At 36.4% G+C, this 27,500-nt stretch overlaps 1 protein-coding gene across 8 annotated transcripts in view; it reads right to left on the minus strand.

The window, feature by feature from the left end:
• Positions 1-27,500, minus strand: part of LOC136842868 (dual specificity calcium/calmodulin-dependent 3',5'-cyclic nucleotide phosphodiesterase 1A-like) — a 554,681-nt gene that overhangs the window by 203,124 nt on the left and 324,057 nt on the right. For 3 of the 8 annotated variants that reach the window (XM_067110752.1, XM_067110758.1, XM_067110754.1), the window contains exon 1: positions 3,006-3,099. The exons of 3 other annotated variants lie outside the window; for them this stretch is intronic. The gene's annotated coding sequence lies outside the window, so the exon portion shown is untranslated. Of the gene's footprint in view, positions 1-2,920; positions 3,199-27,500 lie in introns of those variants that run through there. 2 more of the 8 variants (XM_067110753.1, XM_067110755.1) reach the window with 2 other exon arrangements.

Genomic DNA, 27,500 nt, shown 5'->3' on the forward strand with positions numbered 1-27,500 from the left:
GTTACATAAAAAGACAAAACGAAAAGGTTACTGTTAGCAATTAGAACGTGCAGGAATTTAAAAAATCACAACAGGTATAGTTTTGTGTTTCCATTTTTTCAACTTTTACGTTTACTTTGTTAAGATATTCTCGATATTTTTAGCATTGGACCTCGACAATGTGTTGAAATAACACGAAAGCGCTTGGTACTCCTTTCTTTTGCTTTTCCAGTGGCCTCAGCTGAATAGTTTACCATGCTTTAAATCTGAAACTAAACTGAAAGGGTCTGAGAACTTGGTAGCAAAGGGTACCATTAGCTTCTGGCATCCAAGTCGAGACGTGATTGCTTTCCTGAATGCCTGAGGATGCGGTGCAATTAAAAACGCGAAAGTTCAAGCGAAGATGCTATGCGACCCCAAAACAATTAGCCTCGTACTTGCGTATTTCCCTTTTTTATGCATTTCCTATTATCTCGTGTAACTTTTCAAATGGACATCATATTCTTTGAAGCTTGAATTTACCGTCAATGGTAGCTGTGGGCTTGTTTCATATGCAGAGGGCTCATCTACTGAATAATAATAATAATAATAATAATAATAATAATAATAATAATAATAATAATAATAATAATAATAATAATAATAATAAGAAACAAAATATGAAACCTTTCTAAAAAATAACCTTCTTTGGAGAAAACAATTATACAGTCACAAAATTCGTGGCAGAAATCATATTACCAACGAAAAAACACTCCTTACCTAATTCATAACTCTATTACATTTTCGAAAACCTAAAATTTCGACTCAGAAATTTTAGGTTTTAAATAAAGTTAAAAACTCAAAGAAAGTTATAAAATTTGACATTAATAACTGCAGGACTCCCGAAGATCGAAATTTTTAATGAAACTTTTAATATCCATTGCAGGCAAAGACCCTGTTTAGAGTTCATACTTCCTCGGTGGCATCGCATATTATTATTATTATTATTATTATTATTATTATTATTATTATTATTATTATTATTATTGATTTGAAAACAGGCCACACAATTTGTGAGCACTAATATAATTTCCAATTATCTGAAAAACCGAGAAAATGATTGTTTAAAAAACTTCAGTTCTCACATATCTGAAATTCAAATCGATTCTTCATAACCAGTTTTTTTTTTTAACATTCACTCTTGTTGTTCACTAACATAACTCAAGATTAGATGAAAGAATGAAGTATTATGGAAGAAGGTGATACTATATGCTGGTGGCTTCTCAAGGTCTCTCTGGTCACACACAAACGTATGTAGAGAGATACACTTTCACGCATGTGTGTATGTATATATATATATACATACATATATAAATGTATACATACATACATATACATAAGATATATATTTAGGCCAATATTTTCAGCACACTTTACTTTGCTGTATATAATTTTAGACTTTGATATGCCAACATAATTTAATGTTTCATATAAATATATAAGGTTTCAATACTCACAAACATGCGTCAAAGTTTCAATATACACACATGGATATACTTCAATACTTAAAACACAAACACAGGAGACACAAACAGATATATACTTCAACGCACAAACACACTGCTTATTTAAACACAGATACTTCATTGTCTCAGCAGAAACAAACAGATACATACTTCAATGTTTCAACACAAACAAACATACTTTACTGTCTCAACAAATACAAACATAAATACTTCAATGCTTCAACGCACAAACAATTACACTGGTTATTTAAACAGCTATACTTTATTGTCTTATCAGACACAAACAGTATACTCCAAGCCTATAACACACAAACAAATGCACTGCATGTTTACACACAGATATACTTCATTGTTTTAACGCACAAACAAATACACTGCATATGTAAACACACATACTATTTATTGTCTCAACATGCACAAACAAATATATATATATATATATATATATATATATATATATATATATATATATATATATATATATACTTCAAATGCTAAAACACACAAACTCACTGCTTGTTTAAACAGATACACTATGCTGTCTCAACAGAAACAAACATATGTACAAACAGCGTGCGTGTTTAATTAAACACACGCGCACAGTTGTAATTCACACGTTCAAACACAAACACGTTCATGCCGTTCAAACCTAGAAAGTCAGGGTTGTAAGAAGCCAGGAACAACAACAGGTGTTCAATCAACCAATCATCAATTATGGCCCGTGATGAAATCTCGACGTCGAAACGCACAGCGAATTAATGAGATGATTCATTTCCTATATAATGACCTGCCTCGCTTATACATTCACTTAAGATTAATAAAACAAACGGGTTAAATAAGAGGAAAACTCATCTGCCTAGATTTTTTTTTTCTTTCCCACTCGCTCCGTGTGAGATCGGCTGCTGACCGTAGGCGAGATGTTACGACAACAAACATATAACCTTGTTGTCGGCTGTTAGTAATTATTATTATTGCCGTTCTGCAAATGTTAAATGCCAGTACCTCGGTCGGGAAGAAGAAGAAGAAGAAGAAGAACTTGTTGTTGTAGACTGACAGACACAAAGACAAAGAATGGCTAATTTCAATTCGTATTCCTGGCTCTCACAAGACGGTGCACCAAAATGTTGTTCGTGGATGAAAACAAAAAGAAGCATTTCTAGGACGGAGAAAAAGTTGTTCAAATGATCGTTCCGATAAGGTTATTTAGTATGTTATTGCTCTCTTTCGATAGGTGTTCATTTCAGAGGCATTTCACTTCTCTTCAAGTTTGGAATCTGCTTTATTTTCTTCATGTGACCGAATCCAAAACACAAGCACGTAAAAACCACAACATTATAAAAATTTCGTAAACGTAGATGTGATTGACTCTGGAAAATATTCCAGCGATTTCACAATAACCAACTGAAAAATATTAGACAAAATAATCCGTGGTATACCAAAATCGTTTCTTTGGGCGACGATGTGACGAAACTCGAACACGCACAACTAACTTAAACTATATAGAGACACACACAAACGTACACAACAGCAGTAGCAACGGCAGCAGCCACCCGCGAAAGCGCAACGAATGGGCGCTGCAGTTAAACCCTTCCGTCACAGAGGCGAAGCCAAGACTGAAGCATGGTCTTTGACGAAGGCCACTCCACGAGTTGGCTGTGGTGGTGGCGGCGGCGGCGGCGGCGGCGGCCGGGCGGGCGGCTTTGCACTCTGCTGTGTGTGCGGTGGCTGGTCACAGTGGTCATGTGCGCGTGGTGCGGCCTGGCTAGTAGCTAGCAAGCTAGCTAGCTAGGCCTAGTCCCGCGCACGCGGGCTGCTACTGCTGAAGCAGAGGCTGATGTTTTAGCCACTTCTATTGCAGATCAGGGGATGCTGTGAGATGAAGGAAATGAAAGAGATGGCTAGCTAGCTAGGCCGAGTCCCCCGTGTGGGCTGCTGCTACTGCTGCAGAGTCTACTGTTTTAGCCACTTCTACTGCAACCTATTGCTGCAAGAAGAAGAAGATGATCAGCTAGCTAGGCCGAGTCCCGTGCAAGGGTTGCTGCTGCTAAAGAGGCTGCTGTTTTAGCTTTTCTACTGCAGATCTACTGCTGCTGCAAGAGGAAGAAGATGGCTAGATAGCTAGGCCGAATCCGCTGCGGGGCTGCTGCAGAGGCTGCTGTTTTAGCCACTTCTAATGCTGCTACTGTTGCCAGAAGAAGAAGAAGAAGAAGAAGACAAGAAAAAAGATGGCTAGCTAGCTAGACCGAGTCCCACAAGAAGAAAAAGAAGAAGAAAAGATAGCTAGCTAGCTAGCTATTTAGAGTTCCTGCAAAAGCTACTGTTGTAGCCACTTCTGCTGCTGCAATAAGAAGAAGACGAAGAAGAAGATGGTCAGCTAGCTAGGCCGAGTCCCACGCACGCGCTGCTGTTGTAACCACTTCTGCTGGTGCGAGAAGAAGAAGAAGAAGAAGAAGCAAAAGAAGAAGGAGGAAGAGGAGAGCTTGCTATAGGTCTGCCCTGTGTGGAGAAAGGTTACGATATGATGTAGAGGGCGAGAGTGGGAAGAGTTGGGGGCGAGGGTTGTTCTGGGTGGATACGGCCTAAGGCGCGTTCCCTTAAGTTTATTGCTTTTACCAGTTAACATAACCCGCTGGGAGACGTCCCTGACCTTCACACCCAAAAACATTCTGCCCTCCTGGACTTGACTTCTTTTTTGGGTGCAACGACCTTGGATGGGCGCCTTTCGGTACTCCCTTGCTAGGAGAGGGCGTGATGAGGCCTGCGTCCGAATGAAAGAGAGCCCTTGTCTCTCTCTCCGGGCATCTGTGGGCGCTTGAAAAAGGGTTGGGAAAAGATGTCTGGTGAAACACGAACACCTGGAGGGAGGCGCCGTTAGTACCATGTAACTGCATTGGCTAGTGGTCGGTCAAACTTCCATTTTGTGGCGTTGATTATTATTATTATTATTATTATTATTATTATTATTATTATTGCACTGAATTTCACATCGTCATGATTAAATTGTTTATTCAAAATCCACAATTATTTGAGTAAATAAATTGTTTCTGTACCTTATAAATAATACAGTTTATTTATATAATAGTGGATTTTAATATACAAATTATTATTATTATTATTATTATTATTATTATTATTATTACTGCACTGAATTTCACAAAGTCATGATTAAATTGTATATTCAAAATCCACAATTATTTGAGTAAATTTTTTCTATACCTTGTAAATATTACAGTTTATTGAAATAAAAGTGGATTTTAATATACAAATTATTATTATTATTATTATTATTATTATTATTATTATTATTATTATTATTATTATTATTATTGCACTGAATTTCACAAAGTCATGATTAAATTGTATATTCAAAATCGACAATTATTTGAGTAAATTGTTTCCGTACCTTATAAATAACACAGTTTGTTGATATATATAATAGTGGATTTTAATATACAAATTATTAGTATTATATTATTCAGAATAATTTACTGACATTGGCATCTCCTGCCCAGGCATCTCCTACCCATATTCGTTTATCACAGAAATGGTAATTTCGATTATATTACTAATTAAGAGAAGCATTTTAAATGACTAAGTCAATTAGAAGTGTTTAATAGGCATTTTTTTGTGTGTGTACTGATGGTTGATCATGATTATAATGAATATAATTAAAACTAGTCGTGATGTTATATGAGTATAGCAATGGAAAAAAAAATTATGTACTAAGTAGTTCTGTTAAACTTTGTTCAGATTTATCCTGACGTTAATATTTTCTTGGTGAATAGCGATGATTGGTTAACTCCTTCAGTAATAATAATAATAATAATAACAATAATAATAATAATAACAATAATAATAATAATAATAATAATAATAATAATAATAATATGTATATTAAAAATCCGTAATTATTTCAATAAAACCGTATTATTTACAAGGGATATAAACAATTGCAATAATTGTGGATTTTGAATATGCAAAAGTTTAAACACGACACTGTGATTCTATTAGGAATAATAATAATAATAATAATAATAATAATAATAATAATAATAATAATAATAATAATAATCATTTGTATATTAAAAGCCACTATTATTTCAATAAACTGTGTTATTTATAAGATACAGAAACAATTTATTGAAATAATTGTGGATTTTGAATGTACAAGAGTGTAATCACGAGATTGTGATTCTGTTAATAATAATAATAATAATAATAATAATAATAATAATAATAATAATAATAATAATAATTTGTATATTAAAATCCACTATTATTTCAATAAACTTTATCATCTATAAGGCATAGAAACAATTTACTGAAATAATTGTGGATTTTAAATATACAATTTAATCATGACGTTGTGAAATTCAAAGCAATAATAATAATAATAATAATAATAATAATAATAATAATAATAATAATAATAATAAAACAGCGATAAATGTGCAAATGATCATCAGTAACGGCAGTTCCTACCAATATACAACTGAGGCTTGATTGCCAACTAAGTGATGAATCTGTTGGCTGGCTAAAAACGGAAACTCGTTACAGTGAGGTTTGTTTGTTTTAGAATATAGTATTATTTGCAGTGAGAAATCTCGCAATGTGAATTATTCTATATTGTAAATGATACAATGAGAAACGTTTGGCATATAGAAATGTTACAATGAGACTTGTTTAACATACAGAAACGTTACCATGAGAAACGTTTAACATATAGAAATAATGCAGTGAGAATTGTTTAACATATAGAAATGTTACAATGAGAAACGTTCAACATGTAGAAACGTTATAATGAGAAACGTTTAACATATACTGTAGAAATTTTACAATGAGAAACGTTCAACATATAGAAACTTTACAATGAGAAATACTTAACATATAGAAATGTTACAATGAGAAAGGTTTAACATACAGATATGTTACAGTGAGAAACGTTTAACATATAGATATGTTACAATGAGAAACTTTTAACATATAGATGTTACAATGAGGAACGTTTAACATATAGATATGTTACAATGAGAAACATTTAACATAGTTATGTTACAATGAGAAACGTTTGGCACAAAGAAATGTTACAATAAGAAACCTTCAACATATAGAAACGTTACAATGAGAAACGTTTGACATAGAGAAATGTTACAATGAGGAACGTCTGACATATATAAATAATACAGTGGGAATTGTTTAACATACAGAAATATTACAGTGAGAATTGTTTGATACAGATAATGTTATAATGAGAATGTTTGATATAGAGAATGTTAAAATACTACTGTCTGATGTAGAGAATGCTACAATGAGAACTGTCTGGTGTAGAGAAACGTTACAATGAAAAAGGTTTTACATAGAAAAATGTTACTATGAGAATTATTTGATTTCGAGCTATGTTACAATGGGAATTGGTTGATGAAGAAAAATGTTACAAAGGGAATTGCATGGTGCAGAAAAATGTTACAATGACAACTGTTTGATGAAGAAAAATGTTACAATGAGAACTGTTGGTGAAGAAAAATGTTACAATGAGAAATGTTTAATTCAGAAAAATGTTACAACAATTGTTTGTAGAAAAATGTTGCAAGGAAAATGGTTTGACATAGAAAAGTGTTACTATGAGAATTATTTGATTTAGAGCTACATAACAATGAGAATTGTTTGATACAGAGAAATTTCACTGTTGAATGAATGACACAGAACAACTGTTTCCCTTAGAGGTCATTGATAAAAAAGTAAAAAAATGCGCTGAAGTTTCTTCAGCGCAACCGAGTTTTCCGTACATCGTACAATCAAGGCCACCGAAAATAGATCTATCTTTAACCACGGGCCGGTGGTAGCCTGTCCTATATCGATGCCAGATGCACGATTATGGCTAACTTTAACCTTAAATAAAATAAAAATGACTTAGATTAGAGGGCTGCAATTTGGTATGTTTGATGACTGGAGGGTGGATGATCAACATACCAATTTGCAGCCCTCTAGCCTCAATAGTTTTTAAGATCTGAGGGCGGACGGACAGACAAAGCCGGCACAATAGTTTTCTTTTACACAAACCTAAAAACCTTCACTGAGAAGTATTCGACATAGAAAACCTTGTTTCAGCGAGAAGTAATTCACTGTGGAATCAGCAGTTCAACTGAAAAGTCTCTGACATAGGACCAATTGTTTTAGTAAGGAGTATATGACATAATATCCTCTCAGTGCCAAATGGAAGTTCGATGTTTCAGTGTATTTGAGGAGTCACAGTGACTGCAATTACAGCCACTTAATTGACGAAGGACGGTTCTTCACCAACCTCCCTTTTTTCCCGTCTCTCTTGAAGCTGCCACTCCAGTAAACAAAATAGCCAGTCAATCAACAGCCCTTTTTCCCCGATGTTATTGCTGCATTCAGTAAGAGTCTATTCACTTACAGCCTGCGCCAATCACCGACTGAACTTCTTTAAGAATGTTAAGGAGGCTTTACAAAAGTTATTGGAAACTTTTTTACTTTAGTTTCTTCATAGCTTTTCCTTGAGGATTTGGAAAGTTCTGCCTCAGAAATACTCCAGAGAAACAAATTATGCCCAAAACAGGACTCCATTGGCGGCAGTCTTGCTCTACCTATTTACAAAGGTGAACTAGTACTTGCAAAAAAAGATAAATAGAAGCCAAACAGAACTATTTGCAGTCTTTGCTACACATTTCAGTCCAAGAGAATGCCTGTCAGCTGAAAGGTTTCTGATATGGGACATAGATTCATTATTAAGAAAAAAAAATAATAAAGCAGACCAACGTACCTTCAATTATTGGTAAAACATCCTGGCTTTGAAAATGTTCTTCTAGAGAATTCATCTGAGCCTTGTTTTCTAAGACTGTCCGTATGTGCATCGAGATGTGAAACGGAGCAGAAAGCCTGGTGTGGACCCAAGAACTCCTTCAACAAATGGAGACGACAAATACTGCTCTCTCATAATGCTCTCCAAAATCCGAACCACAGTGAGATGGTAAATACATGTCCTACGGCCCTTGTCAGATTAACAACACCTCCACTAGGCTATATGCACTACCGTGTGTATAACGAAATCCTCCCACCCCGTGTTTCCGAATTCGGTGCCAAATACGTATCTCCCGGGCCCACCTCGTTCGGATCGAAAGAGTATTTGCATCGTGAAACGCGTCCTCCTCATTTGTCATTTCCTCTTGCTTGCAAATAAGCATCTTCTATTGACAGGACACTCGAAGGAGTTCGGCGCTCAATGCGGGTACGGATATCTCTTGTGATAAACCGTATTCCGTTGGGTTGAAATCGGAGAGCATTGCTTTTGATATACCTTATTCCCTCATGGTTTAAAATTAGGATTTGTACTTTTTGATAAACCACATTTCCTTAATGATCATTGTGGAAAAGATATATATACGATGAATCATATTTCCTTATGTTGAGAGAATAGAGATATCTCTTTTGATAAACTCAATTCCGCTGGGTTTATCTTCTGATAAACCACACTTCCTTATTGATAATTGTGGTAAAGATTTAATATATATATATATATATATATATATATATATATATATATATATATATATATATATATATATATATATGTATATATATATATATATATATATATATATATATATATATATATATATATATATATTTGTGATAAATCGTATTTCCTTATGTTGAGAGAATCGAGATATCTCTTTTGATAAACCTTATTCCGTTGGGTTTAAATCGGAAAGCTTATCTTCTGATAAACCGTATTTCCGTATGGTTTAACATGGGGATGTATAACTTTTGATAAACCACATTTCCTTTTTGATAAACCCTACATTCCGTTAGCTTTAAATCGGAAAGCATATCTTTTGATAAACCACATTTCCTTATGGTTTAAAATATGGATGTATACCTTTTGATAAACCACATTTCTTTATTGATAAACACACGACACTAACTACACGAATTTTCAATAGTATCAAAAGAAAGATAGGAACATCTTAAAAAATTAAACTTATCCAAGACAATATAACTCAAGAAACTATTTAAAATATATGATTTTTTAATGTTATTATTATAAAATTATTATTATTCCGAAGAGGAACCCTATTCATATGGAACAAGCCCACAGAGGCCATTGACTTGAAATTATTATTATTATTATTATTATTATTATTATTATTATTATTATTAGAAGATGAACCCTACTCATATGGAACAAACCCACCAAAGGGGCCACTGACTTGAAAATCCAGCAACTATTGAGAAAAATCACGAAAAACATTTAACCTACACTCTCTGAGAAATTGTCTGAAATATGAACTTTGAATTCCAAAAGTTCTTTTCCACCATTCCTGAGAGGAAATAGCTCATTTCCACCGTTCCAGGAAGGGAAAGGACTTATTTCCACCAATCCTGGAGGGCAAGTGGCTCATTTCCACCACTGCTGGTAAGAAAATGGCCGAATTCAACCATTCCTGAGACTCATTACCACCGTTTCTGGATAGGAGCAGACCGACTAGCTTCCAACATTACAGATAAGCAAGCATCTTATTTCCACATTACGGATAAGAAAGTACTCATTTCCAACATTACAGATAAGCAAACAGCTCATTTCCAACATTACAGATAATCAAGCAGCTCATTTCCAACATTACTGATAAGCAAAGAGTTCATTTTCAACATTACAGATAAACAAACAGCTCATTTCCAACATTACAGAGCAACAAGAATCTTATTTCCAACATTACAGATAGTCAAGCAGCTCATTTCCAACATTACAGATGATCAAGCAGCCCATTTCCAACATTAAAGATGATCAAGCATCTCATTTCCAACAATACAGGTTATCAAGCAGCTCATTCCCAACATTACAAAGCAACGAGCATCTTATTTCCAACATTACAGACAATCAAGCATGTTATTTCCAACACTACAGAGCAACAAGCATCTCATTTCCAACATAACAGATAAGCAAGCACCTCATTTCCCAAATTACAGATAAATAAGCATCTCATTTCCAACATTCCTGAATGTGAAGTGGCTCTCATTTCCGCCATTCCTGAAAGCGAAGTGGCTCTCATTTCCACCATTCCTGAAAGTCTGCAGACTCATTTCCACCATTCCTGAAAGCGAAGTGGCTCTCATTTCCACCATTCCTGAAAGGCTGCAGACTCACTTCCACCATTCCTGAAAGTGAAGTGGCTCTCATGTCCACCATTCCTGAAAGTCTGCAGACTCATTTCCACCATTCCTGAAAGCGAAGTGGCTCTCATTTCCACCATTCCTGAAAGGCTGCAGACTCATTTCCACCATTCCTGAAAGCAAAATGGCTCTCATTTCCACCATTCCTGAAAGGCTGGAGAATCATTCCCGCCACTCCTGAAATGTTAGTCGGGCCGAAGAAAAAAAAAGAAGGAAGAAGTAGAGTTTCCACTACCGGTTTTTCTTCGAAGACTGATCGAAATGACCTTTTGCGTCGAGAGTGAATAATGGTGATGTTTCTCGGTCAAAATAAGAATTTCCTTCATTTCAGAATCATGTCAGTTTTTGCAAGCGTCCAAGGTTGTTGGTGGGTGTGTGGGTTGGTGGGTGTGTGGGTGGGTGGGTGGGTGAGTAGGCAGCCGGCTGACTTGACCTAAGGCTGCCCTGTGCCCCGACGGGCCTATATCTCAAGGTAGTGAGGTAGGTTATGAGATATAAGAGGAATGAGAAAGGCCTATTGCGGACCTGTGGACTCCGCCCAAACAACCAAGGAGGAACTGTTGCCAAGTTTATCGCAAGGGAAAGACAGGCATCGACTCGGCTTTTTTATTTTTATTTCCTACGAAACATATCTTGTTGATATTTTTTCTACGAAAATAACACTTGATATTTTTTTCTATGAAGAATAACACTTGTTGATATTTTTTTTACGAAAAATAAAACTTGATGTTTTTTCTATGAAGAATAACACTTGTTGATATTTTTTCTACGAAAAATACTTGTTGATAATTTTTTCTACGAAAAATAACATCACTGCCAAAGATTCCATTATCTTTCGATAAAAAAGCGCAAGAAATATTGAGGTTTTTCTTAAAAAAAAAATCATGCATCTATTAATTTGGTGAAATAAAAAAAAAAATGAGTGCTTACACGATTCCCATAGACCCCGGGGAAAGCAGTCAACAGTACTATGTGAAGAAGTATCTTGGAGTAAATGGGAAAACAACTCCCCTTCCCCCCCAAAAAAAAAAAAAAAACACTCACACAGACCAGCAAAAAAAAAAAAAAAAAAAAAAAAAAAAAAAAAAAAAAATGAAACAAGAACTCGAGTTGGCTGTACAACGGCCGCCACTACTGACAACCCCCCCACCCAAACTCACACACAACGCCCCCGCCCCCAGCCCCCACAACCACAAGAGTACATACGCACATTCACACACACTAGGTAAAAAAATCGAGAGACCTAGGCATTGTAAATCTCTCTCTCTCTCTCTCTCTCTCTCTTTGGACCGTGAATTGACCACATGGTTACCAGCCTACTGCTGTGGGTCTCATCTGGACAAAGAGAGAGAGAGAGAGAGAGAGAGAGAGAGAGAGAGAGAGAGAGAGAGCGAGCGAGCTGAGTGAACACTGACGAGATAATCCTCACCCCGCCTACGTGAAACCATTCATAAGATATTCATAGGTTATTCTCTCATTCTCTCTCTCTCTCTCTCTCTCTCTCTCTCTCTCTCTCTCTCTCTCTCTCTCTCTCCCGGAAACATCACGTCCCAGTTCTTTCCTTCTGGGTCAGCCTCTTCTTTGTATTATGCAGCTTCGCCTAAGGTCTCTCTCTCTCTCTCTCTCTCTCTCTCTCTCTCTCTCTCTCTCTCTCTCTCTCTCTCGTTGCCAGTCTTTTCTGTTGCGTCCTACGCATTTATATTCACTACAGTGAGAACAGTGATTGAATTCAGTTGAGGTGAAGAATGGACAAGGATACAGGGCTGGCGCCCCATCCCACAACTCCTGCTGAAAGCCAGAAGGGTCTTGCCCTCCGGAACAACCTTCCTGAAGGGGAGTTCGTGATGCATACACAAGTGTTGAATTATTTCTGTCAGAGAAATGAAATAAGGGTTTATATAATTCAACCTCTAGTCTGTCGACTGCTTGTGAAGGGAAAGATTACGGCCAAATTCGCATTTGTTGTATTATTCCATCGATGGCTTAAATGTGCCTATTAAATGTCTATTTAATAGTGAACAAGCAAGGAAGTCGTCCCTTCATTTTCCAGGATGCTTCCTCAATTTGCAGCGCGACTGCACCGTGGAGTGCTTTCACTGTTGTAAAGTCCTTTTTTGCTGCGCCGCGGCAACACAGCAGTGAAGAATACTGTCCAGTGTACCCGAACCTGAGCGTCGCATCTCATTTAGTTAAGTGTCCCCTTTTCACCATCAAGATGCGAAAACGGGACTTCCTCCATTGTGAAGAGTTGAAGCTGAATTTCAAGAAGTGTCGACTTTATGTATGTATGTGTGTATATATATATGTGTATATATATATATATATATATATATATATATATATATATATATATATATATATATATATATATATATATATAAAAAAACACGTCCAGCTCCGCCTTTTGTTTAATGAAGTCTATACAGTCCACCGTTGCCAAATCTCATTTTATGGCTCTGTTTACTGGCAGGGAGCGATAAAATAGGCAGAGTGGTTTTCACACCTCATCAGAGCTAAGCTTCTCTCTTTCTCTCCCTCGACCATTAAGCAGGAAGTATTTGCATTATAAATTTCCAGCCTCTTCGTCTGTTTTGTTCATTATCTTATCGTCTTTCCCTTGGCTGACGACATTATATATGATATATATTCTATATAATTTATATATATATATATATATATATATATATATATATATATATATATATATATATATATATATATATATATATATATATATATATATATACCTCAATTACAGACACATCACAAAAATACGTTACCTCGTCCCTTTGCAGTCACAATAAAGGGTATAAGCCAATTTGCTCCACAGCCTTTATAATGGTACGTCCCACCAGCACACAAAAATGGAGATGTTTATAAATTATATATACAAAGCAACGGCTTCAAAATTTATGCGTGCAACTTCTCTACCGTTTACAGCAGTGTCAAAATAACCACTCTATCTATCTAGCCTTCTATCTATCTATCTCTTTATTTCTCTATCTATCTGTCTCTCTTTATCTCTACCCATCTCTGTTTGCCTATCTCTCTTTATTTCTATATCTATCTATCTATCTATCTTCCCCACGTCCAAAAATGACACTGAAGAACAAATTTGATAAGTCAGAAAAATGCACCAGATTCAACTTACCCTACAGAGATCTTGAAGTGACTGGTCACCTCGGAAATAACATTCTTCTGGTTGAAACTTACCTGAAAGAAGAAGTGAAAGGTTAATTTCGTTTATACTTGATAAAATGGAAAATGAATAATTTTCAAAATATATAATTTACGAAACGAAGCCTTTGTGTTTTGAAATAGGTGGGCTAAACAGGTAGTGGTTTGAATGTCTCTCTCGTGCTGTCACGTTTATAAATGGAACACTTAGTCTGGAGGTGTGTGTGTGTGTGTGTGTGTGTGTATGCTGGGGTAGAGGGTTTGGGAGATGGGGGTGGGGGTGGTGGCGAGAGGCAAAGGAAATAATTGATGTCGACCAACAAGTGAAGAGAATCGAATCTTCAATGGAATGAAAAAAACAAAAAATTGCCATCCAGTGATGAAGAAAAAACATTAATTTAAAATTATCCAGAAGGAAATAAATGACAATAGTCAATTGTGGAAGAAAAACTTTAGAATACTGAAGATAAGAAAAAAAAATAACAAATACCTTCAAGTTAGCCAATAGCGAAAATAACAGTCTAAAATCTTGAAGAATGAAGATATAAATGCCATCATCCTATAGCGAATAAAGGAGCTTAATAAAATTCTTGAATTAATAAAATACAGCTGGTATCAAACAATTACGAACAAAAGCGTTGAAACATTTCAAACCTCGAAGATAAGACAATGCCTTACGTCGTCCAATGGTTGAAACAAACGTTTAGAATCGTAAATGAAAGGCAATAACTTACGGTGGGGCATTAATTTGATGACACAACTGTCATCAACTAAGTCAAAATAACTTTTTCATTGCCCGGACGCGCGACTGTGAATTGATTGTTCATGGTATAGTGACACATACGGAAGATGCTTGAATAGATTGTGAATTGATTATTCATGGTATGGTGACACATAAAGAACATATTTGAATATAGAACACGAAATGGCTTAGTCTGACACAAAATCTTTACAAAAAATAACTTCGTTGCTAGGAAACTTCTATTATCAAATCAGTGTTTATATACGTACTCTAAAATTCTATATAAAAAACTCGTAATGATTTTCACGTATGTAGGTAAAATAAGTAAAAATTTTAAAATTACGTAATTCACAAATAAAAGAAGCTTTCCCAACGTGAAATACTGTGGAGATACCACGAGATTTAAAATATATGAGATATTGATAAAATAATTATAAATAAAAAAAAAAATACAGAATTACGCAGAATTCTGCTTTTACATAATTTTACCCACAGTCACTTTTAGGTATCATTCCTGATAAGCAATAGATAACCTTAATTATACTTTTACAAAGTACATTTTGCCAAAAATAAATTCTAACACCTTCTCACAGAAAATATATAAAATCACCCGTTTCTCAGGAAAGGAAAAATCGGTCATATTGTCATCAGTTCAGCTGCAAGCAAAGGATTCCTATCTCACAGGAATTCCGAAGACCAGACAAAAATTAACATTTCCCCAGTTTTTAATAAAAGAAAGAAAATTAATGTTGACACCTTGAAAAACAACAACAACGTAACTTTAAAATCAGGGAATAAAATCATTTCCAACGTTTCCCAATTTCCCAATACATATGACGAAAATGCAAACATAAAAGTTATGTGAATTTCCATAAATGAACAGGAGTACAAAAAACAAAACAAAAGTTTTAACAATACCAAGGGACCTCTGTCTCGCTCTCTCCAACCAGCGAAACTTTTTTTTTTTCTGTGTGTCTGTAAGTCTGTCTGTCATATACATTCTAATAAGAGAGATTCTTAGTTTCCATAAATGAACAGAAATATAACACACACACACACACACACAAAACAAAAGTTTTAACAACACCAAGGGACTACTGTTTCGTTCCCTTCAACCAGCGAAATGCTCTGTTGCTTTTCTCTGTGAGTCTGTGGGCCTGTCTGTGTGTGTGTGTGGGTGGGTGTGTGCGTTTTTATGTCTGTCTGATACATTCTAATAAGGGAGATGTCTCAAGTTTTCTCATTTAAAGTTCGTCAAAGCCACTCTCTACTGCCGGAGAACGTCGGACATTGTCGCAGTTCGTCAAGTTTCAGATAATACAACTTTAATTTCTTCATTTCCTTTCTTTTACCTTTAACAATAATTTTTAAGTCCTTTTAATTTAGCTTTAGTCACTTTTAAATCAAATTATCCTTTAATTCATCTTTAGTTGTTTCTAGATCAAATCGTCCTTTTATCTTTAGTCACTTTTAAATCATCCTTTTAATTTATCTTTACTGATAAATTGTAAATCGTTCTTTTAATTCATCTTTAGTAACTTGTAAGTCGTCCTTTAAATTCATCCCTATTAATAAATTGTAAATCTTCCATTTAATTCAACTTAAGTAATTTTCAAATCGTCCTTACAATTTTTCAATCGTCCTTTTAATTTACCTTTGGCAATTTCTGAGTCATTCTTTTAACTTATCTTTCGTAGTTCCTAAACCGTCCTTTTAATTCATCTCGAGTAATTTTTAAATCGTCCTTTTAGTTTATCTTGAGTCATTTTTAAATCATCCTTTTAATTTATCTTTAGTCATTTTTAAAACGTCCACTTAATTTATCTTTAGTCGCTTTTAAGTCGTCCTTTTAATTCATCTCTATGAATAAATTGTAATTATTCCTTTTAATTTATCTTTAGACATTTTTAAATCGTCCTTTTAATTTATCTTTAGACATTTTTAAATCGTCCTTTTAATCTATCTTTAGTCATTTCCAAATCGTCCTTTTAATTTTTCAACCGTCCTTTTAATTTACCTTTGGTAATTTCTGAGTCATCCTTTTAACTTATCTTTGGTAATTCCTAAATCGTCCTTTTAGTTTATCTTTAGTAATTTTTAAATCGTCCTCTTAGTTTATCTTGAGTCATTTTTAAATCGTCCTTTTAGCTTATCTTCAGTCATTTTTAAATCGTCCTTTTATCTTTAGTCATTTTTAAATCGTCCTTTTAATTTATCTTTTCTCATTTTCTAATCGTCCTTTTAACTTTAGCCATTTTTAAATCATCCTTTTAATTTCTTTTGAGTAAATACCAGTATCTCCTCTCTCCTTTATCAATGAAACTTTCTGAAATGCGAAGGAAAAAGAACGGAAGCGACCTTTTACGTTTTTGCATTTTTGTATCCTTTGAACTTGCACCTGACACACACACACACACACACACAGAGAGAGAGAGAGAGAGAGAGAGAGAGAGAGAGAGGTTGAAGTCAGGAATAATTTAGCGAGAAAACGAAGGGGATATACGGGTGGAGAGAGGAAAGAATTGTAAATTCCTCCTCCTCCTCCTCTCTCTCTCTCTCTCTCTCTCTCTCTCTCCGCGCATCCCTTTGGACTCTCCGTCTAATCAAAAGAAGGGGGAAAGCCACAGAAACAACCTTTTGATCTAACAAAATATAAAAATGTCATCTGTTGTCCCAAATGAAAATAATCCCATTCCTCAAAACTCGTTCGCGTTAATGAAATTTTACGAATATCATAAATATTCTCATAGCCCCGAGACGAACATATTCTCGAAAAGACTTATAGCGTCTGATAAAGGATCAGAATGCTCGAGTTTCAAAATTTAAAAGAATATGAAAATTTATTAAACTGAAAATGGCGAGAGACAATCTTGTATCAGGATCACTCCTTATACTTCTTAACTCTTCTTCGGTAGTTACGTAGTGAGGAAATCGTGCATTAGTTTCCAAAAGTTTTAATTAAAGTCTAAATTGATCTGGGGGGGAAGTAGGCACTCCCCCCCAAAAAAGACTTAGAGGTAGACAAAAAAATGGCTTATTAACAAGCTAAAGAGTAAATGCTATATATACACTACAGTCAGTCTCGCAAAACTTATACTAAGTCAATATGAGATGGTGATCAATTGATAGATTTGCTCACGTAATGTGGTCATCGGAGGTGATAAGATAATGAAAGCCAATAGTTAACGTATTGCATAACGCACACCTCGTCTCAGGTATTAATTGCTGATAATCATATTCAAGTGAAGCGGGAAGTACATTTGTTTGTATCGTCGACAACCAAATCCTCCCATGATACTTTTATGTATATACCCCCTCTCTCTCTCTCTCTCTCTCTCTCTCTCTCTCTCTCTCTCTCTCTCTCTCTCTCGGGTGCTAGGTGCAGTCCTCCTGAACCCTGACCTTTAACTCTCTTCTTCTTCTTCTTCTTCTTCTTCTCCGGAGGTCGAACAGACCTTTTCAGATCAGCAGCAAATCAAAAGTTATTACGTGTGTAGCTGGGAAATATGACCATCTGCAGAGGTCCACCACAGCTTCTAGAGATTTTAGGTAGCGCTGGTGTCCCGAGCCAGTATGCAAAGCGCTCATATACACTATTAAGAGCACTGATGGGAAGTGTCAGTTATTCATTTTGCCTGGTACGGATCAAGAAAGCACTGTTGTGTTGCGTAAGAGTGATAATAGCAGTAGTGGTATCTAAGGAACGTATCAAATAGTCAATTTATATTTTTAATTTCTTAGTCAGAGGAAGCCACAGTTGCACTGCAGTTTAAAATGGCGTCTCGACATATGCGAATAAAGGGGTGGAGTGGCGGGAGGGGGGGAGGGGGGGAGAATAAGTGGGAAATACAACAAGTATCCTTTTTTTTATCGTTTCTCCTTTTCTCTTTCTCCTTATATGGAAATCTTTTCCTTTCTCTCTCCTAGCCACCCACCCCCCTATCTCTCTCTCTCGCGCTCTTTTTAATGGAAGATTTATCTCTCTCTCTCTCTCTCTCTCTCTCTCTCTCTCTCTCTCTCTCTCTCTCTCTCTCACACACACACACACACACACACACAAAAGCTTCTTCTCCTTTGCAACGAAAACTCTTTCTCTCTTTGTAATACAAGATTCTTCTCTCTCTCTCTCTCTCTCTCTAATAGAAGCCTTCTCTCCTTTGTAGTGCAAGAATCTTCTCTCTTTGTAATGCAAGATTCTTCTCTCAATTTCTTTCTCACTGAAGCAGGTTCCCCTCTCTCTCTCTCTCTCTCTCTCTCTCTCTCTCTCTCTCTCTCTCTCTAATAGAAACCTTCTCTCCTTTGTAGTGCAAGAATCTTCTCTCTTTGTAATGCAAGATTCTTCTCTCAATTTCTTTCTCATTGAAGCAGGTTCCCTCTCTCTCTCTCTCTAATAGAAACCTTCTCTCCTTTGTAGTGCAAGAATCTTCTCTCTTTGTAATGCAAGATTCTTCTCTCACTTTCTTTTTCATTGAAGCAGGTTCTCTCTCTCTCTCTCTCTCTCTCTCTCTCTCTCTCTCTAATAGAAACCTTCTCTCCTTTGTAGTGCAAGAATCTTCTCTCTTTATAAGGCAAGATTCTTCTCTCACTTTCTTTTTCATTGAAGCAGGTTCTCTCTCTCTCTCTCTCTCTCTAATAGAAACCTTCTCTCCTTTGTAGTGCAAGAATCTTCTCTCTTTATAATGCAAGATTCTTCTCTCACTTTCTTTCTCACTGAAGCAGGTTCTCTCTCTCTCTCTCTCTCTCTCTCTCTCTCTCTCTCTCTCTCTCTCTCTCTCTCTCTCTCTCTCTTTGGCAGCTGGGGCAGGCCAGGTCGCAAAGGCGAGAGAGGAGGCTCACACAGAGCCTGTTTTTGCATTAGGCCGGATTACGGGAGCTCACACTGTGTCATCTCCCTTTATTGAGATGTATGCTGTTAGGCCAAAGACCTTAGTCATACGAGTTCCAGAGGGCTTGGCCTTTTTTTTTACGGAAATTTATTAAGAATAAGTTTTTTTTTTTTTTTGCCAAGACATTCATAATATTTTGGTAAACTGTTATTTATGTGACATCTCTTCTTTCTGTATTTTCCTTTACCTACTATTACTTCTTCCTAATGAACGCTACGTTCTTTGGAAGCTTGAATTTCAAGTCAATGGCTCCTTCGGTGGGCCTGTTCCATATGAATAGATTTCGTCTTCTGAATAATAATAATAATAATAATAATAATAATAATAATAATAATAATAATGCAGAAAAATATGCTACTAAAAACATTGCATATAGCGAGAAAAGTGATGGACTCCTAAGGAGGCAGGATGCAACCCGGAACCCCACACTATAAATACCACCCAGTCGAATAAGATGACTGTGATGGAAAAGAAAATAAATAAGTAAATAAATAAATAAATAATAATAATAATAATAATAATAATAATAATAATAATAATAATGACTTTCCAACATCGTTCAAGTGTTCGAAAGCGTTCGTTTTATCTTTTGCATATTAATACAATTTATATTTATATAACTGAGGATTTAATTAATTAAAGTTTTTTTTCCATTTTCGGTTTAATTAAAACAATAATCCTTTCATGAAATTAAAGTCTAGTTTACAAAACAAAATACGCAAACGTTTGTGGTCAGGTTTTAAACCTCATGAAGAAACAATTTCAAAACAGGAATATGAAATCTGGAATCTGGATCTGGAATATGGAATCTGTATCTGAAACCTGGAATATGGAATCTGAAGTTGTTTCTCCCATGTAAGTGCAGGAACAGCTGCTGCGTTTAAAATTTTATTTACCGCCCTTTCCAATTAGAAATATATTCCTAGCCATCATTATCTTCAAGAGAGATAGTATTCCACTGTTTGACTACGCTCAAGCGGGTATGACGCCAGGAAATCCAAAATAAAACTTGTGGATGGGTAAGTATAGTAAAGATATATATATATATATATATATATATATATATATATATATATATATATATATATATATATATATATATATATATATATATATATATATATATATGCAACACCAGTTGCTGCCACCCCTTGGAAGGGTTGTCGCACAGCAAGTCTCTTTCGAATGTGGATACCAGCCCACCACCGGCCTTCTACCCCGTGGCTGACACCCAGCACCGTTAACTATCAATCAGGTACCCATTTGACTGCTTGGGTTAAAAGAGGCATAATGGCTTTTATTTTTTTTAGGTTCCCAGCGTTACCCGGCCCCCAACAAACCCATGAGATCGATTCCACGAAATTCCAGATTTTAAGTGCATCGGAAAAAACTGTTTAAAAGATGAAAATAATATTTATGCAAATGAGCGAATGAAAAGTCAAAAATAAATATTTCAATAAAACAAGATAAATCAACGACTTTAAACGAAGCGAGACATGAAATTATAGAAAATAATGAATATAAAAAATACGGAGAAAAGATAAAATGACCAAATTAAAAGTCAGAGATATACACCCCGTTAAATGCAGACGCCTCACAGGGCAAAATTATGAGGAACCAGATAAAAGACGATGAAAGACGATAATTGTTTTTGCAAGGGGGTCTTAAGATAAGACGCAGATAGCTTAATGTCCCACAGACATCTTAATATCTCTATATCAGAGAGATGTGTGTCTTTGACAAGGGCAGGAATTATGCTCTTCTATAAAACAGATTCAACTGGCAAAGTTATTTTTTAGATGTAGACCAACAGGTGTATATTAATTAGTCAGGTTTTAAAGAAAATAAAATTCACGAACATTGAAAAAATAAACGTTGCTTCTTCTTAAACAGAATAGAATAAAATACTGAACTTAGGCCAAAGGCCAAGCGCTGGAGCCAATGAGGTCATTCAGCACGGTGCTCCTTCTCGAACGCAGAATGACGGCTTTTAATCAGCAATGTAATTCCCTAATTCCCTTCAAAAGAAACGGCACACATAATAAAATCATAATTACGTTAACAGAGAAATCTCTATTCCAAAGTTTCTCTAAGTTGATTATTTAGTCCAAGTGTAACGCAAACTTGAGTTTCAAATAGGAATACTGGGTACATTCTAAAACCCTAAGGCACATAATCTTTCTTATCAGAACTAAATATGATCTATATATTGTTTGTAAACAAACAATCAAAAGGACTTTACCCACAAATCAACGAGTTATTTATACAACTAAGTTAACCCATGAATAACTCAGACAACATGGGTCTAATATATTTGTTTATAATTACCATTTTAAAGATAAATTAATTTAACTTTAAAAAGCAAGTTCTTGACGCTTTCTGAAACCTTTGTGATGACAACTGCTGGGAAGAATGACATTTCAGAAAAGGTTTTTCCATTATTCTAAACTGGTTATACATTAAGAGACAAGGGTAATGCACCTATTATAATTACCTTGATGAAGCTACAATAATCTTAATGCAGAATCAGTGGTTAACGAATTCCAAAGAAATTTGAAAAGAGGATTATTTACACCATGCGATAACGAGGTCTGGATAAGTGGCAATAATAGGAGTGGAATATAGAGGTTAGCCCAAAGGCCAAGCGCTGGCACCTACGATGAGGTCATTCAGCGCATAAAGGGAAACTGAGAGAAAAGGAGATTTGAAAGGTGTAACAGGAGGAAAACCTGGCAGTTGCACTATGAAATAATCGTTAGGAGAGGATGGACAGCAAGATGGAAGAGAGAGAATGTGAACTGAGGTACAGTATATAGGGAATTAAAGGGGTTGCAGCTAGGAGGCTGAGGACGCTGCAGAGAACCTTAAGTAATGCCTACAGTGCACTGCAACCCCCGTGAGGTGCACTGACGGCACTACACCCCTAAGGGGGGGGGTAAATAATAGGACTAGAGAAAATGTATGATGGGAGTAAAGTATTTTATCAAATCACTGCCACTTCTATGACCATTTTGATTTCGTTGTTATATTAATTCTTTCACTGTTGAAAATATATTCAATATCAAAGACATTTCCCGGTATTAATTCAGTATTCTGTTCCGTACTCATCGGGCTGTCATAATAATTCCGGGTTTACCGACAGATGGCGTCGTCATAGTTCCGGATCCACACGATAGATGGCGTTGTCACAGTTACGGATCCACAAGATAGGTGGCGTTTATTGCTTTCGTCCAAAGGTAAAACTGAAACCATATCGACTCGTGAAATTTTGCATTGACTGTCAGGCGCCAGTTTTGAGCCTAAAAAGAGACTCTCCTTTTGTCATTTGCAGGGTCATAGTTCCCTACAATCATTCCATTAAACATAATAACCCAATACCCCGTCGGGACTCCAGTGACCAAAGAGCCCTTTCCCCTCCCCTCCATTACCTCGAGACTCTTTTGATCGAGAAAATTATCTCATAATCTCGATTGCTCATACAAGTCCGTTTGGCTGAATATTGCATCAGACTCTACTCTGGCCTGTTCTTGATAAACTAGTGGGCTTTATTTTGTGTATATTATACAGAGATGTATGTAGTGACTAATAACAGGAATACACTGATATATAACCAAAACGCACTGATACAATACCTAATTTTTCTTGAGAAATATTAGGAATTTACAGGGGTGCATAAGACGCTAAGCCTCCCCAGTCGCATTTTCCCGAGACGTAACCGAGTACCTAGACTGCGTTTCCCTGAAAAAAGCGGGACGCCATATCTCAAAAACTAACCACAGAATTTTCTTGAAAATAATCTCATTATACTTCCCACACCAAACTTACTGTCCAGTTACTAATCAAACCTTACCTAAACTAGGGCCATGACAAAAAAAACGGGGCTGGTGCAATACTAGCATACATCTCAGGAATCTGCTTCCCGGTCAGGCAGGTTAGGTTAGGTGGTCAGGTAGTGCACTCCGCTATACTGTAAATCAGGATAAGATAAGTAGGTAATGGATAGGACCACTGAACTGCCAGTGTAATACCTTTTATTGGTGGGGGTAGGTTAAGGGGTAGTATTTCACATTTTTTTTTTTGTCAAATCATCACGCCCGTTAATATCCTTTAACTCTGGCATAGTGACGAATATCTCATGAGCGACACAAATATTGTCACCAAGAACGGGCGTATCACTGGAGTGATAATGTGCTACTGTACAACGCTTGTTGAGCACTTTTTATGCTCCAGTGGTTATACAAATTCTTATTCATTCCAGAAAGTTGTCGGTCGAAAACACTTGATTGTGTCATGTCAAGGTGGAAGTGCAGGAGCATAGCACTTGCGCTGTTTGGCGAAAGTTGCTGTAGAAACAAGGGCATTTGGTTTCGTTATTCTCCACACAAATAATATGTTTCATACAAATTAAATTATGCTGACAATCAATGAAAATTTAACCTGTACTGATGACCACTGAGAAACCGTACAGATACTCTAAAACTAAGACGAGTGATTATAACAAGTAACCAATAATATTGATAACAAAGCGATATTTCAGTGTAAGGTAATAAGTATCATCTGCAAAAGGTCAGTAGTCTTTCCATTCATAAATATTAGAGGTCACTGAGTCAGCAGGGAGTATTCCCGAAGCATTAAAGAAGAGAAGAGATCGCAGTGAAAAACACAAAGTAACGTTACTTAGAGAAGATTATTTGAGAAACCTTGCAAATAATGGTCTCCATAGATTCACACCAGGCACACGCGTCAATGGTCTGAATGTTATGGTTCTTGGTTAACAAGAAGGGCAATGAAACCCATTCGATCCCGCTGAGGCGACCAAGTTGTGCGCACACCGTGAGCAACAATGCTTGTGACCACTCTATAACCTTGATGCACAGACACTTAATAAGTACAAAATCAAATGTATACATTCACTTCAAATTTCGTACTGCGTTAGACTCCAGTCAATTCAGATAATGGCTCTGGAATTCCAGCAACAGACCAATTCGGGCAACACAATTCAAGCCTAACGCTATCAATATTGGAGGTATTCCAAATGGGTAGCATAGACCAAAATACATAGAGAAATATTCTCCCGCACCCAGCAACGTGGATTACGTTGGTAAATGGCTTTGGTAAGTGGATGCTTCGCTGCGAACGGAAGATATTGCCAAGTAGAAATCTTCTGTGTCTTTTGGTATTACTGAAGGATGAGGAAATGGAAATTTGCACTCTTATTGACTGGTAAAGATTTATGATGGAATTACAAAAAAAAAAGAAAAGTTTCTTTCTGAAAACTGGATATTTTAAAAAGGGACTATTCAGCTATGGTAAGATTGTTTAGCTGAGTTTGGACTATTTAGCTGAGGTACGACTATTAAGCAGAGTTAGGACAATTTAGCTGAGTTGGGATTATTTAGCTCAGCTAGGACTATTTAGATGAGATATGGTGATTTAGCTGAGGTGTAACCATTTAGCTGAGGTGTAACCATTCAGCTGGGGTAGGGCTATTTAGCTGAAGTGTAACCATTTAGCTGACGTATAACTATTCAACTGAGGAAGGGCTATTTAGCTGAGGCAATCCAACAAAGCACTGAGTACCACCGAAGGGTCCTATTATGATAAACGTTAGACTAATAGCTCTACTCCTAAACAGATGGGGACCTGGCCTCCTCAGTCATCATTACCGGAGACTTGACGATTACAAACTCTCCCCATAAAGGTTAGAGGTAAAATATTCCAGGGGCGGCCTTTTAAAATGTCTCGCATCCGATAAACTTCGCAGTAAGTGGAAAAACAGCAATTAGAGATTTAGGCTCGGCCAAAGCTTTTGACAGAATTGATTTAAATTTTTTTTTTCTTTTTGGTTAAAGTTTATCACATTCGTTTGATCCCGACACTGCACTTTACTCTCGCCTGTGTTGACCGACGCCTGCGCGCTTCTTCTCCTTCTAACAGAGCTCTAAGCTCGCTTTGTTTTAACCCCCTTTCTGCTAAACGATAAATAATAAATAAATCATTGGAGAATTAAAGGAGAAAAGTCGGTTTGCACCGACGCCTCTCACTGATCTCGACGCGCGGAGGAGGAAGAACAGCCTCATTAGCCTCCAAGAATTCTCTGATGAAATTCTGTTACATGATATTCTGTAATATTCTTCTCTGTACTTTGTTTAAATATTTCTATAATTAAATTTGTAATCATTCCTGTTGAGCCCTATCAGTAATGGAGGGTACCTCCTTCAAGTCACTATATCCTGAGTCGAGACGCGAAGTCCTGCCCCTGAAGACGTTACGTCCCGTCTCTCGGAAGTTCAGTGCAAAGTATCTTTACTTTGAGCCCAGTAGTGAGACAGACTGGCTCAGGCTGGTCGGCGGCAAATCTGAACGTGGCGTACATTATCCTTGACTATTGTTTGCACACAGAAGAAAATAAATACATGAATGGAATGGAATATAAAACTTAGGCCAGGGGCCAAGCGCTGGGACCTATGAGATCATTCAGCACTGAAAGGGAAATTGACAATAAAAAATGTTCTAAAGGTGTAACAGGAGGAATACCTCGCAGTTGCACTATGAAACAACTGTTGGGAGACGATGGGAAGGAAGAAAGAGATTATGAACGGAGGCACAGTAAAAAGAATGAAAGATGTCGCAGCTAAGGGTGGAAAGGACGCTGCAAAGAACCTCGGAAGTAATGCCAACAAGAGTAAAATACATGAATACATTTTGAGCTTCATATATTATTACCAGTATAAAATACCCTAAGAAGCTGCATTCTCAGACACTTGAGAATTTCTCCAGAACGTAAAATGTCTGCTAATTGCACCAGCAAGACCAACCACCCTCCTTCCTACATACCTAATGGCCGACAGCTCCAATATTTCTCTCTTCTTTATTCATGCAAGGAGCGCAGCCTAATCTTGACAGTTTAATTATGGTGGAAGCTGATCTGCGCCTCGTCGGGGGAAGGGGTCCCTTTTGAAATTATTTCGGCCATTCATCATTTTAACATCTCCAGCTCAACTGCTGAGGTCACACCCGGCCTTGTCAGGCATCAAGAGGGAACAAGTGTATTAGTGTTTCATTTTATTTTCCATGACAATATGATAAGTACGTTCGCATAACTCTCAGTGATTTATAGTCTGTTGTTAATTTCAGATTTGCCTTGACGACAGACAGGGTGTCTAGATAGAAGACCACTCTTTCAGTACCGATACGAACCTCAATAAGATAGAGGACCGTTTTATCAGTACAGATACTAACCTCAATACAATAGAAAACCACATTTTCAATATAGATACTAAAATCAATAAGATAGAAGACTGCTTTGTAGCCTCAGTAAGATAGAAGACCACTTTTTTAGTATAGATACGAACCTCAATAAAAGTATAGATACGAACCACAGTAAGATAGAACACCACTTTATCAGTACAGATACGAACCTCAATAAGATAGAAGACTACTTTTTCAATATAGATACGAACCTCAATAGAAGTATAGAACGAACCTCAATTAGAAGACCACTCTTTCAATATAGATACGAACCTCAATAGAAGTACAGATACGAACCTCAATAAGATAGAAGACCACTTTTTAAATACAGATACGAACCTCAATAGAAGTAAAGACAAAACCTCAGCATGATAGACGACCACTTTTTCAGTACAGATACGAACCTCAATAAGAAGAAGTATGGATAGAACCTCAATAAGACAGAGGGCCATTTCTTCAGTACAGATACGAACCTCAATAAGATCCCAATTGCCCAAAATTGAAGGGGGTCTATTTCTGTTCCCGTCGCGTCGTTCGGCATCGAATTAGAATCTATTCCGGGCAAATAACACTCCCCATCAATCAATACTCACGCACTACTTAGAAATCGTCCAATCAATCATACTCATTTCAACATTCTACGCACCCCCCCCTCCCTAATCACCACCAGAGGATACCGAGGGAGGGCCACAATCACCACCAGAAGGTACCCAATCCCTTTCGCCTTCCCTCGAGTCCCTCCTATTCATTCAACACAGCGATCCTTAA

The sequence above is a fragment of the Macrobrachium rosenbergii genome, chromosome 10, assembly GCF_040412425.1.
Source record: "Macrobrachium rosenbergii isolate ZJJX-2024 chromosome 10, ASM4041242v1, whole genome shotgun sequence".
NCBI classification, from domain to species: Eukaryota; Metazoa; Arthropoda; class Malacostraca; order Decapoda; family Palaemonidae; genus Macrobrachium; species Macrobrachium rosenbergii.